This window comes from Zonotrichia leucophrys, chromosome 3 (genome assembly GCF_028769735.1).
Source record: "Zonotrichia leucophrys gambelii isolate GWCS_2022_RI chromosome 3, RI_Zleu_2.0, whole genome shotgun sequence".
Classification (NCBI taxonomy): domain Eukaryota; kingdom Metazoa; phylum Chordata; class Aves; order Passeriformes; family Passerellidae; genus Zonotrichia; species Zonotrichia leucophrys.
In genome coordinates, this window is record NC_088172.1 from 102,380,632 (window position 1) to 102,394,720 (window position 14,089).

The following is a 14,089-nucleotide window of genomic DNA, read 5'->3' on the forward strand; positions in this document are numbered from 1 at the left end:
TAGCAGGATGCAGCTCTCTCATCCTAACTTTCTACAGAAGCCTTGGGAGAATCCATTGAAATTGCAAGACTTCAAACCAACTTATTTTCACTTGGTTTCCTCTCCTCATTCCTGTCCTGTTTAGCTCTACTCTGAATTTCCTGCTGTATCTCTTGGGATGGCTTTCAGATGCCACTGGGTTTCCTCAGCAGGTGTAACTCCAGTGGCTCAGTGTTCTTCAGAAAACTCACATGGATGAACTTTGCAATCACAATGGCAGGTGGGTGTAATCTTTAATTTGAGTGAAATAAAAAGGGGAGCTGATTGCATTTAACAAATTGTCTATTTGCCTCCTGGATCTTGTTGGGACACCTGTGTCTCATTGTATTTTAGGGCAGCACCACCCCTCCTTTCCTTCATTCTCCTCCAGGTTCCTGAGGGCTTTGTGCTGCTCTGCTCCCTGAGCAGGGGTGAAATTGCACCATTCCTTGTGCTCTGGGAATAGAAGGTGGATTCAAGCAGAAGGTCTGGGTGAGTAAACTGAAGCCTGTGCTCCTCTCAGTCAAGGAAGAAGAAGAAGGTGTAGCTGAAGCTGTGCTGTCTTGCAAAGTAAGTTGGAGACTTCTACAACTATCTGTTTTATGGGATTGCTTGAACACATGAGAAGGGGTTAAAAATACAAATCCCTTTTCCTAAACCAGTGCTGTGGTTTCTAAAGTGAATTGGGTGTGTTGGTTTTTTTTTTTTTTTTTGTATTTTTGCACTCTATAAGGAGTAAGAAAGGCAGAGAGTTGAGTAATCGTCAGAGCAAGCTTTTATTTTCCAGAAGGTTTATTTGGATGTGTCAGTAGTCAAAGTGTATGTGTGTAAAGCCTGTGTGTCATGCCCACAGTGTAAGGTATAATTTTTTTCTTTTCAGCAGCAAACTTTGAAATAATTTGATTCCTGATTTTTATTGCTGTGCAGCCTAAACTTAGTGAAGGACTTCAAGAAAGTGGTTGCCCTTTTCTTTTTTTTTCCCGCTCCTTGTGGTAGGAGACAACAGAAGCATAACACTAAAGAAAATATGAGCTACTAACTTGAACTAGTGGAGTCAACTCCTTCATAATTTCTTGACCTCTCTTTTATCTTATTTATTATCTTGAGAGTTAAAGTATGTTATAAATCAATAAGCTGGGTTCAACCAAGCCTTCCTGCTGGTGTATGGGATGTAATGTGTCTCCACAGACCAGCTCTTAGGTGGCTCACATGAAGGAAAAACCCAGACCTGGGCGATGGGAGCTTCTGGCAGGCCAAAACAGGCTCAGCAAAGGGTTGGGAGCAGCCCCTGAAACTGAGGGGCTGGAGTGGAAATTTGTGTCCAGCTGCAGGGACCTTGTAGCTGTGCTGTGAGCTGGCAGGGGTTGAATGTTCTGAGTGAGACCCCTCCATATTACCCAGATACAGAGCCTCAATGTTGTTCTCCCTTCCAGGAGTTTTCAATGTCCTTGAGCTGTGGATTTGGGTTCTTTGACACTTAAAACCACTTGAATTCCCTTGCTCAGTCTGGATTGTGCTGAAATTGTTATGTAAATTGTCTTAATGTGTATTTCTATCTAATGAAAGGAAAGCTCTTCCCTGTAACAATCCCTGTCCTTTTAAACGTGCTACCTTTGTATTTTATATCTCTTTACTGAGCTGCTTTCTCTTTCACCACCTCCCCAGGAACCAGGAATGTTCCAGCTCGGTAGGACAGGTACCATGTGGAGGTTCTGCTTGTATATATGTACTCATTAAATACATAGACCTGTTTGTTGTGGTATGTGAGATTCTGCAAGTGTTCCTTTATTTGCAGTGTGGCTTTGAAGTGAATGTACTTTATTTGAAGGGGTTAATATGCTTTGGCAATGGGTGTTGTGCTGGGGGCTGCTCCTGCCATTGGACAGAGAGAAGAAATTAGTAGATGAATCTGGAACACTGGCTGCACCAGGAAATCAGAGGGATGAGCAACCACACAGTGAGAGTTACTTTGATTTTTTTAGCCATTTCACTGAATAACAAGTGTTCAAGGCAGTGTGAAACATCACATTTTAATTCCCCCCTTTTCTTGGAGGGTCTTCACCATGCCTTGGTTTTTCTGCAGTACAGAAATTGAGAATACCGTGCCCACGTTGGCGGGAAGTTCTCTGGACAGAGTAAAACCCAAAAATGTGTGATTTGGTGTGTGTTTATTGAAAATACCCCTCTGCCATACGGTGGCACTGTTGAGCTGGGCACGGCGCGGGCCGGGCTCCGTTCTCGCCGTTCCCTGGCGGTGCCTGCAGGGCGCAGCTCCTGCCCGCGCAACCCCTCCGTGGCTCGCTTGGAAACTTCCCTGAGTATTTATGGAGTACTAGAAAACAACGGCTTGGTTTCATGTCAGCTCTTCATTTGCATGGGTGAGTGATTGGCACAGAAAGGATTTTTTTATTTGAAGCGAATAGATAGATCTACAGAAATAGTAAATTTTACAGAATTTGCTATGGACAGTGCTCTTCCCTTTTTGTGTGCAATGGGAGTGGAGAGGAGCTGAAGAGACCCTAAATTCATAGATTAAAGAGGAGCACCTAGAGGTGCGATTTAAAAGCCTTTTCAGGCATTTCTGTGAGCTCTGATAATTCAGTGCTGTGCCTTTAACAAAGGAGTCGAGCAAAGCTGAATGCAAGAGCACTCTGCATGTGTGGGGTGATGTTCAGATTCCTGATTTCTAAACTGAATTCGCACCACTTCTAACACTACTTGAGTACTCCTCACTACAATGACTCTGACCTATAGTGTAAAAAACGTAAGTGAACAAACATAATGTATAATGCACAAAGCTTCCTGATGTGTGTGCACTTCTAACACTGCAAATGCCTTTGACCTGTAGTGTAAAAAATGTAAGTGAACATCATGCACAAAGCTTCCTGATACGTGCGCTTGCTCTCTGTCAAGTCAGTTTTTGGGTGCCCAAGTTAAAATTATTTGTAGTCTAGAAAACACTCCAAAAATCCCATTTGAGGGCTCTTCTCTGTGTCACCCTGAGAGGCCCTGCAGATCTGTGTTGGCTGTGAAGAGCCAAAGCTCTAATACTGAATGCATCTGATGGGAATTATGGTACATAAAAAGGAATACAAGGCCTGCAATGACCTAAGGCCCTGAGTTCCTTGAGTGAGTGAAGGGCAAACTGTGATTGGTCTGTGGTGTGTGTTGGGTGATGGCACAAAATCAGTCCAAAAATGTGAATTTGGAGCTCTTCAAACCCCAAGTTGGAAAGCTGTGATTATTTACCTGTGGATGTGACATTTTGCAACAGCTATTTAATGGTTACTTAAACCATTAAAAACTTAGTGAGTTAATTTTAAGAGGCATTTTCAAGTAAGAGAAGCAAAAGCAAGACAATGATTCATAGAGCCTCTCTAACAAAGAACAAAGCTCTGGAAACCTCCAGGCTGCTGAAGGTGCCAAGCAGAAAGGCCCAGATAGTGGAGAAAGACAGGAGAGTTTTTTGACCACAACTTGTCCATTGTTAAAGCATCTCAGCCACTGAATCCCTTTTTTCTTTGCTCTCTGAGAAGCTCCAGGGAAAAGCCTTTGAAATTTTGTTGGGAGTTGGATGTTGATGAGGCCTGAACTTGCAGCAGTGCAGAGTGTGGTGGACAGCACACTTGAAATAAAGCAGCAGCCTCGCAGCTCAGAGTGCTGTGGATCCTGGCTGTTCCCCTTTGGCTTGGTGCTTTGCATTTTTGTCCTCAATTTCAAAGCAAAACTATAAATAGGAGTTGGGAACTGTGTGGATGTGGTGATTGATATGGATTTTTTTTTGCTGTTCTCACCCACTTGCCTTGTAAAGGAGGTTTAAGCTTAAATTAAGAGCCAATGATGAAGCAGTTTGTCAACCCTTGCCATGTCCTTGATCCATTTCCAGTTTGTTTGGCTCCATCCTCTTGCTGTGACAAATGTCACTGGCTTCACCAGGGCTGGGTCAAGCTCTTTGTGTGGAGGTTTGGAATTTTACCATGAATGCAAATATTTCCTCAAAAGGATTCCTTGGAATCCCTAAATATTTGCATTAATTTTTTCTTTTCCTTGGGGAAAAAATCTGAACTATATTTTGGGGTATGAAGTAAGAGCTACACCTTGATTTAGGTCCTCCTGATGAGAGGAGATACGACCTATAAAATGAAGGATGAAAACAGCAATAAAAAGTTTCTGGGGATGATAAAAAGATGATTTATAGTCAGGACCCAGTTATAAATCTCATCAGCACTTACTATAGCTATACTTACACATTGCTACCTTGTTGAAAGAAAAGTTAGTAAAGAATTCAGTGTGGTATTTAATTCACACAGTTACCTGCACAAGTTGCAACTGGCTTGAAAAATGCCAGTGTTAGTAAAAGCAGGAGAAGAGTGGTAATTGTTTATGTTAATGGGGTATCTGCCTTTTGAAACTATAGTCAACCCTGATTTGGGGTCTGAAATGTGCAAAACATGTAAAATTTTATAGGGTAGTAGCAGCTGCTCCCAGTAACAGGTATTTGCTCCACAGCTGGTAACAGTTCAGTGGTTCAGCCGCAACCTTTGATTTATTTTATTGTCTCATAACTTCATACTGGGTGTTTGGCCTTGATCTTGTTTCAGGTGTTGTCTTCAGAGCATCCCCAGCCTGATCTTTATAAGCTGCTTGTGTTTGTGTGGTGGGTGGGAAGAGCATCTGAAGGAGACCAGGAGTTTCTCAGTGGTACTCCCTGGTCTTTAGCTGTGTCACTGGAATGATCTTTATCAGCAACTCCCAGCATATTTTCCCCAGGACAGGTGATACTCTATCCTTCTGCCTTTAGAAGTTCCAACACAGTTCTGAAAAAAACACCTTTTAATAAATTATTTTTAATGGTTAATTGTGCTTTAAGGATATTAAAAATGGTTGTGTACAGGTAAATAGAAACACAAAGCCAGGGCAGCAACATCCAGGGTATCATTGACGCTGAGCTCTTTGCTGAATCTTCTCTCAGTGATTTTTTTTTTCCTTTAGGATTGTACCTATTTTCCAATTCCAAGCAATTGTTGGATAGTTTCTACTTGTGAAATCCTCAAACAGCTGTAATTCTGTGCCTGCCATGGGCAGAAAAAAACCTCTCATCTGTAAATCTTGTCTTTTCTTCCTGACCCTGATACTTTTAAGAGCAGTGGCACATGGCTGGGCTTGCACAGCAATTTCTGCTATAACAGGAGTGCAGTGTAAGATGCTGATGGGCACCGGCAAACTCACAGCCTCTAAGGAGGCTGTGCAAAAAAAAAAAGCAGTGCCAAGAAAATCCTCTCTTTGCTTGCCATGCCACAAAATGTTGAGGCCAGGGCTGATTTTTAACCCTGGAAAGAATTTGAAGCCTCTGAGGTTTGTGAGCTTCTGGAATAAAACCCAATTTCTTGGCTGACTCTGCAAGGTTTGGGGTTTGTTGGCTTCTGCATTGGGATCCCTGGCCAGGGCTGGCCCTGAGCACAAGGCCTTGGTTACATGCAAGAGGGAAAATGCTTTTGAGGATTGCAGTGCAGCACTGCTGAGGGTGCTTCTGTGCAACTGGGGGGCTGTTCAGCACCTGCCTTTAACTGGGTGGGAGATAATGGATGCTTCCTTGTAGGAGCACGGGGTGTAGGAGGGATGGAGATGAGAAATCTCTGAAGCCAGGTCGTGGAACTTGGAGTTTATTGCAGAGGGCCTGGGTGCAGGGCCCTGCTGGGATTTGGGGTTTATTGCAGAGGGCCTGGTGGGAGCTGCAGCCACAGCTCAGAGCAGCCTGAGAGAAGAGAGGGGTAGAGAGCATGAGAGAGTAAGAGGAACAAGAGAGCGAGGTTCCTGTTACAGTACAATAAATCATCTTGTGTTGAATATTCTATTTTGCACTAACCAGTCTAGTACAATATGCAAACCCTATAGCATTTACCTACAGCCTATAAGAATCATTACATCACCATACTGTGGTACATTTTAAACCCTAAAAACTCCTCTTTGGACCCCTTCTGCCAAGCTGTAGGGTCTGCTCTGACCCTTGGAGCTGTCTGCAGGCAGAGGGTGTTGTTCCATCAAAAGGGGATTACCTTTAGCCAGCCACACCATTGTTTTCCAGTTGCTCAGTAACTGAGGTATCTCAAAGCTTGCTTTCATTTCTATCTCACTTATAGTTTCTATATTCTCAAAATCTTTTGCCAGACAATCATATTTATAAGGCTTTCCTGGTTCATCTTCCCCAACACTTCCTGGAGGGGTTTTCCTTCTATAACCTGCCCATGGTACCTCCTGAGCTGAGCCTTGGAGCTTGGCATGGCTGTGCTACCATTCCTGAATCCCTGAGGAGCCTGCCTGTGTCCCCTGGCCCTTGGAGCTTGGCATGGCCGTGCTGCCATCCCTGAGTCCCTGAGGAGCCTGCCTGTGTCCCCTGGCCTGTGCTGCTGGCAGAGGGAGGCCTGGGACACTCTGTGTGCCAACTTGCGCTGTTTTTGCCTGGGACAGAGTGGGCTCAACACCAAGCAAATGTCAGGGCAAAGCCTTGCACAGATTTATTCTCATTCAGGGAAATGTGCAAATCTTGGCTACAAATGTAGGAGCACAAATGAAGGGTTAGTGCACACTCATATCATAACTGTGCCTGCAAATGGAGTTAATTATGGATTTGCTTCCTCAGCCCTCCTGCTCCCCACAGGTTTTCCTTGACTAAATGAATTGTGAATCCTGTTCCTGTTGTCCGAGTTAAGTGGAGTGAAACCTGCCCTGAGTAATACTGGGGGGAAGTTTCAGCTGTAATTTTTTTATGATGAGCTTTGCCATTTAACATCATTAAACTCAGTTATCACAATTAAGTTTGCTCTAGGGCTTTTCTTGGTGCTTTTTTGGGATGTTTATTTAGTTGATTTACTTCAGTTCCTGAATATATAGAGTTTTAATGTTCCTGGTTTTTTCAGCCTTCTAAAAAATAGCAGCTTTAAAAAATTTGATTTTTGAGAGCTTCCCAGATCAGAAAAGCAACATTCTTGATTTCAGCATGAAGAGTCTGGAGTTGTTAGTGATTAAACTAATGAGCTGTATAATTATAGCACAGATTGAGGTGCAGAGGTGCCCAGTGGCTGTAAAGCCAGTGCTTTCTGCCCTGCTGTTCCAGAGACTCTTTCCATACAGGAATTGATTACATTTGCAAAATTTTCTTGTAAAATCCTTTCCCTTGTAAATATATTCTTTCCACACATCCAATGCTGATTCAGTTAGAAATGGGTTTGCATTTAGAGGAAACTTTTCCCCTTGTTCCAGGTAGAGCCTTTCTCACAGGTCCCAGGCTGGATCTGTAGGCAAAACCTGTGTGTAACCATTGCCATCATCATGACTCCTGGTCTCCAGCCCTTGTTGTCTCTGGATCATGGCAAACAGATGGTGTTCAAGTTTTATTTGAAGATCTGACTGCATTGGAAATGAGGCAAAATTCAGCCATCACTAATAGTAACAATGCCAAACCCTCAGGAAGTTTCTTTCCTCTTCTCTTTTCCATGGTCTTCTTTATAACTCTGTTACACAACTGTTTCATCTGAGTGGTTTAACCAATGGTTTTGGAGGTGCATCTGCAAAATTTCCTGATGTTTTGTGAGCTGAATCAAAGTGATCGTGGTTCCTGTGCACACAAGTGTCCCTTTAGGTCTGTCCATCTTGTTAGTGTGTACAGAAATTAGATTTTATGATGGAAAAAAAATCTCTATAAAGTAGAATTACTGTTTACAGCCTTTTAATTACATTTATCATTTGAGCCCAACCAGTTGTGTGTTAGTAACTGTTTTCCTCACAGAGGTAACCAGCAACAACCACAGGCATTGAGCTTTGTTTGATCTAATTTTTGGAAAAATTGTTTAGCAATCACTGCTAATAGCTGGCTGATACTTGCATAGCATCCAAGTTCAACTGTACATTTGCCTTTCACAGGGCAGACTTGCAAACATGATCTGGCACCCAAACAGGCCTGTGCTAGACTAAAATTATTCATGTGTAGTTGGATAAATAAACAAATAAGGAATTTGGAGACTTTCAAGATTATTGAATATTTTTAATTGGGTATCTGCCTTTTTAACTTGGAACCACTCAGAATGGTCTTGAAACCAAGCTTTTAGGCTTCAAACAGCATTTATTTGTTTCTAGGTTTGGTATTTGTGATTAATTAATGGATTTAATGAGCTCTGAACAATCTTAAGAGGGGAAACTCTTCTCCAGGATGATGGATATATCCAAGCAAACAGGTCCTGTACTCTTTACTGTCAGGTTGATGGCCCTGAAGTGTTGTTCTCAATGGCACTGATGGTTCTGTCCTGCTCTTCAGAGAAATGTTATTCCCTTGATGTCTGAAAATCACAGAAAAGGTGTGAGCGCTTAAATGGGAGCAAGTGCCTCTGCAAAGGTGATGTGAGGTGAAGAGGGGAAGTGGCAGCGCAGGGGCTGTGCCTGCTCCTGAGCTGCAGAGCATAGCAAATGCTCCAAATATCAGATGTGTAAGTTAAAATTGCCTGGAGGCAGCTTAATCTTATAGGGGAGGAATTGGCATGGTGCATAAACCAAGCAGAAATGGGCCTTGGCAGGCAGAGCAGCAGCTCTGGGACAAGCTGTTCTGAACACTTTATCGCTCGTGGGCTCACGCTCGCTGCACTGCTGACCTGGGCAACGTCTCCTGCTTTGATCTCTGCCTGATATCCCCTCACCCAGGCCATCCTGTGCCTCATCCCAGCCTGAGCCAGCTTTCCAGGGAATCCCTCCTCACTGCCTGGGATTTGTGGTGCTGGGGAGCGCTGTGAAACCACCCTGGGGTGGTGCAGGGGGTGCCTGAAGCAGCCTTAGAGCTGCTTCAGAGAAGGGAAGAAAACAGTGTCATGGAAATAATGCTTTCCCAAATATTATAGGCCATTCCCTGCCTTTCCCAAATATAGGCCATCCCCTTTTTTGGGGGTGGGGTGGGCAGGCTTATCAGCACCTCTGTTCAAATCCACTTGGATGGTTTGGTGCCTCAGGACTTGTTTCTGCTCTGTGCTGGGACAGTGTGGAGGGGTCATTGGGGCAGAATTAAAAGCTTTTTTGTTGTTCTTCTGCATGGTTTTTGGCACTGGGAAAACCTGTAGCTCTTGCAAAACATTCAGCATCCCTGAGCTTAAACACTATTGTAACATCAGACCTCACTGGATTTTGGCTTGGGGCTTGCATCCGGAAGTATTAAAATGCTTGTGTTAGACAGGAATGCTACCCTCGATAGAAATTTCCATATAAAAACCTCAACTTGTCATTTCTCCATATATTCCCCCTGATTGGCTCACCCTGATTTCTTTTTATTGCTGTTTCTGCTTGGCAAACACTGATGTGGTCCTAGCTGCATGTCAGCCTTCGAGGGAGCTCCTACAGGGCAACGAGACTTGAAAAATTAACAAAAATTAATATTTTAGGTTTCCCATGTGCTCTTTAAGGCTTGGCAGTGCCTGGTGAAGGAAATGTGCAAGCAATGGGTTGAGGGTGATGTGGGGGGAACCCCACAGGCTTCTCTCAGTGCCTGGGTGGCCACAGCTGTGGGATGGGGCACCCTGTCCCTTTCCCTGCGCTCCCCTGGTGCTGCTGTGCTGGGTGGGATGGCATTTCCACCTCTGAAGCCTCCTGAGCTCTGCCCTGGAGAAGGGCTGTGTGGTTGTTGGCTCCAGCCTCGGTGCTGCAGGGCATGATTTCAACCATGTCTATGGAGACCAATTTTCAACATCAAAACAAACCAGCGTAAGTGGAATTTATATTACCTTTTAAAAAAGCAAGTCAACAGAGCTGAGGGCTCTGCTTCGAGGAAGCCTCTTGGGCTTGTTCAGGGAATTGCTACAAATATTTTACATCCTTTTTGGGACTTCAGGCAATCTCAGCAAGCTTCTGCCCAGGACAGCTGTTGAAATACCCCAGGTTAAATAGCTGGTCACAGGGGGTTTGGGGCCTGTGGTGGGAGGCAGCACCCCCTCATCACCAAATACCTTCCACTGCTCGAAAGCACTGTCTAATTTTTTCAAGGCCAGGCCGATCATTCTAAATTTCCAGAAAATACTTCCCCCCCTGCCACCCTGAAGCACAGTATTTTCATTTTGGGTGATGGTGATCGGAAGCAATCAGAACAAAAGCCTTGATTCTGAGTGTGTGCAAATCTGGATGATCCTGGGGTGAAGAAATATTCTGCTATGCAGAGCTAAAAAATATCCCTGCACAGTATAACAGCAGTGGAAGGGTTAAATTCAAATAAGAATGTGCTGTGGTGGAGGATGTGTTGTGGTGCTGCCCAAAGCCCATTGAAAAGGCAGAGTAAGAAGGGCTGGGGGTGTTCCACCCTGCTCCAAAACATGCTTGAACACTCAGTGCTCAAATTCAAAATAATCTTGTAAATTCAGTAACAGAGGCTAGAAACCAGAATCTGGAAATTTTATGAGTATGTTTTATTTTTTTTCCTGAGCTGGTTAGTGCTTATCCCAGCCTGGGGAAGAGAAACATACCAAGCTACTGGACTTAACATTTGCAAATAGCCTGGTTTAGGGATTTTGGCCTAGGTACAAGCATCAAATTATGACAAGATGAATAGTGACTTAAGTGCTCTCTTTTGTGCCAACAAGCTGCCAGCTTAGAGAAGTGTTTCCATTACCTGGGTACCTGCAGGCAGGTGATTTGGGTGGGATGTTGGTACTGAGTAGATCTTAATTTCTTTCAGTATCCTACACCTGTAGCGATGTGAGTAATCCTTCAGGAGAGCTTTATCTGCATCTCTGATTGCTGTGATGTGAGTGTGGTGCCTCTCCAGCTTTTCTTTATGCTCGTATGCAAACAGCCTTTGTGCAAAGCACAAAGTGAAGCTTCACAGGAATGGCACTGTGGCCTGTTACCCCAGAGAATGCAGGTAAAAAAGTTTAAAACAAGTAAGGAAACATTCCTGCAAAATGTTTGCTTGTGTTAGAAATGAGTAGCTTTCAGCCTGGTATGGTTGATTGTCCATGGAATGTCAGTGCTTTATTGGACATGTTCACTGTACAATTCAAATCCTTCCTCCTCAGCATACCAGAGCAGAGGCAGAGATCTCCTGACCCCATTAAAGTTTCATGTTACTATTTTGATTCTTGTGATTTGGTTTTTAGTACAGAATCACAGGCCTTGCAGAGAGTTCTTGGCATGTTGGTTCATGTTTCTCTGCCTACCTACCTCTGCCAGCTTGTAGAGCTCTCCTGAAACAAAACAGCCCTACTAAATATTGGGGTGCAGTCTCTGGACTGATCCTGGGTTGCAAAATTGTCTGAAACCTGATTTATTTTGGGGAGAGAAAGCAGCAAATGCAAATCTGTTTTAATCACTCCAAGGATCAATTCATTAATTAGTGTGTGCAGAAACAGCTTTCCTGGCAACACCGTTGTCTGCAGTGCTCTGGTTCCTGCTGCCTTCCCCCAGGCAGTGCCTTTAAGCTGGGCAGAAGTGAAGTTTTTCTCCCTTGAAGGTGACTTTTTTTGCAAACATTTGCTGCTGGCTGAGTTGGCTTTGATGCAGTTGTGGCCACTGCTGAGCTGGGTGTGATATTTGGGCACGGAAGGCGGTGCTGGCAGCAGCTACACAAAACCCTCACTAATGCAGGCATGGAGGCAGCACCAGTGCTCTGTGCAGGCTGCTCCCCTCTTCTCTTGGTGACATTTCCAGGTTTGGGGCATTTGGCATCACAAGGGCTGGTGCTGACAGCAGAGCTCCTGGCAAGGGCATGAGCAGCTCTGGAGCTGCCCATGGCAAACTGGAAATGCTTCCCTGTCAGGGGAAAGGCTCCTGTCCAGGACAGCCACGTATTTAATGGCTCTTGGGAGGCTTTGCTGTGGATGTGTGCACTTAAATCTCAGCCTGCTCTGGGCTTTAACATTCCCAGCATCCTGCTGTAAGAAGGGGACGGGACTCAAGCTCCAAGCTGTGTTTATGCTGTAGTGAATTTGCACAAGTGTGCAAAGGTTCAGCTTCATTCCCTGCTCTGATCCCCAGTCACTCCTGATGCTGGATTAGCTTTGTGGAGTTGTGGTTTCCTCTTTGCATGGTCTGCCATAACCCTGATGCTCTCCAGGGAGGTGGTGGTCAGTCCAGAGGCCTTTGCTGTTCAAATAAAGCTGGGATTGCTTCCTGCATGTGCATCACTTTGCATTTATCCCCTTTGGTTTTATTTGGCATTTCCTGCTCAATACTCAGAGCACTGTAAGGGCTCTGTTTTCCAGAGGATGCTCATCTTTACCTGAACAACTGGATATCATTAGCAAAATGTTCTGTTCCCCTTCTTTTATCCACTTCTTACTCTGGGGCAGGTCCTTTGATATGTTGCCTGTAAGAGCAGCTCTGGCACAGTGCTGTTGTGCCAAATTCCTCCTCCAGGCATGCAACAGAAAGTTTCACTTCATTTTTTTTGCCATGGCATTATTGTTTTTGCTTGTCTCCCCGATGTGTGGCCCCATCAGCCTCCTGGGATGTTGCTTTTGCTGTGATTGGGAGAGTTGTGATTTGCCAGTGCAGGCATTTGCAAGCTGCTCCTTTGGCCTGCCGTGTTTATTTTCACCCCTGACCTTGCAGAGCTCAGGAACATTTCCATTTGCCGTGTTCATGTACAGCCTCAGCTTCTCAGAGAATGACTTATTGATTTTAATAATGCCTTTTACCCTGCTGTTTTGGTATGTTGGCTTCCCCTCTGCAGCCCTTGCTCCAAAATTTGTTTGTTTTCCTAGTTTCCATGCCGCCTGCAGGAATTTTGCTCTTTTGACTTCCCACTTGGGTGTTTGTTGTATATATTCTGTATAGGAAACATTCCTGTATGTTGCACAGAGATACTCCAGAAACACTCCAGTGCAAGAAGAAAATGTGACCCCTCCAGAGGAGGTGGTCACAGGTTCGGATGTTTCTGGAGTGGCACTGGCAGGATTGAAACCTTGAGGTGCCTGTGTAACTTCCATGGCTGTGGTTTCAGAGTTTAACAGCATAAATATGTTGCTTTTGTCAACCTAGCTGGCAGGCTGCTCCATTTGAAAGCCTTTCTGTGTGCTTGTTCAGGTGTATGGATGGGGATGGGCCATGTCTTTGCTTTGGGAGTTTTTGTGGACTTGCAGAAGCTTTAGTGGATGTCTTAAGGGTTGGGGGGAAAAGTGGAAAAAAAGAATGTTTTGTTACAGCAATGCAATGAAGTGCAGCACAGTGTGCTTGCAGGGCAGGGGCTGCTGGAGTGCTTAGCTGAGAGCTGCACCTTTTGAATGTTTATCCTGTTTGAGTATAAATGTACTTTGTGGTTAGGTAGAAGTTACAAAAATATTATTAACATTAAAAAATATTAATTATCCAGATGTATTTCTGTGAGGGAGCAGGGATGCAGAGTGCTGATGTTGCTTCTGAGATCATTGGGATTCTGGAGCAGAAAGCAAAATTTATCTTGTGAGAAAGCATATGACTGACACAGTGAAGGTGTTTGCAAACAAAACCTGGAGCTCACCTGGTTCCAGTGTTTTGGTCTGCAGGAAGTGTTGCTGTGTCTTGGTGTCTCAGCCAGTGTCAAAGGAGATTGCTGAGAAAGCAGAGAATAAATCAGGGGGTGCCTTCAATGCTGCCTTGTTGTGTTTCTGTGACATGATATTTGCAGTTTTTTCTGCTGATTAAATACACACAGTAAGTGTGAGACTTTAAGCAGTTAATTTTGAGGTCACTTAAAAAAATTACTTGTTCAATGCACATAATCAATATAAAACAGGATTTCATATCTTTTCCCATGCAAAAATTACAAAAGCTGTTGTACTGCCTTTCAAATTTGCTTTGGCAACTCCAACCCAACCCTGTTTTATTAAACAGCTCTCTTTCCTCCTAATATATACAGAAATGTTTGCTGTATAAACATCTTAACTAGACATCTGCTTTTCCCCAGATATAGAGCACAGTTAACTTTTTGCCCTATTCACTGAGGCTGATCACTTTTTTCTGCTGGCCAGATGAAATAAAGTTGGGTTTTGTAGCAGATGCAGCCCAGTTGAGCTTTGCATGACGCAGGTGTTCCCCCAGCTGGGAAGTGTGGAATTGTGCCATTTTG

General features: G+C 44.2%; 1 long non-coding RNA gene across 3 annotated transcripts in view; it reads left to right on the plus strand.

The window, feature by feature from the left end:
• The first annotated feature begins 314 nt into the window (after positions 1–314).
• The window catches only part of LOC135446156 (uncharacterized), a 58,105-nt gene continuing 44,330 nt past the window's right edge, over positions 315–14,089 (plus strand). For all 3 annotated transcript variants that reach the window (XR_010439677.1, XR_010439679.1, XR_010439678.1), the window contains exon 1: positions 315–588. This is a non-coding gene — a long non-coding RNA (uncharacterized LOC135446156). The remainder of the gene's footprint in view (positions 589–14,089) is intronic.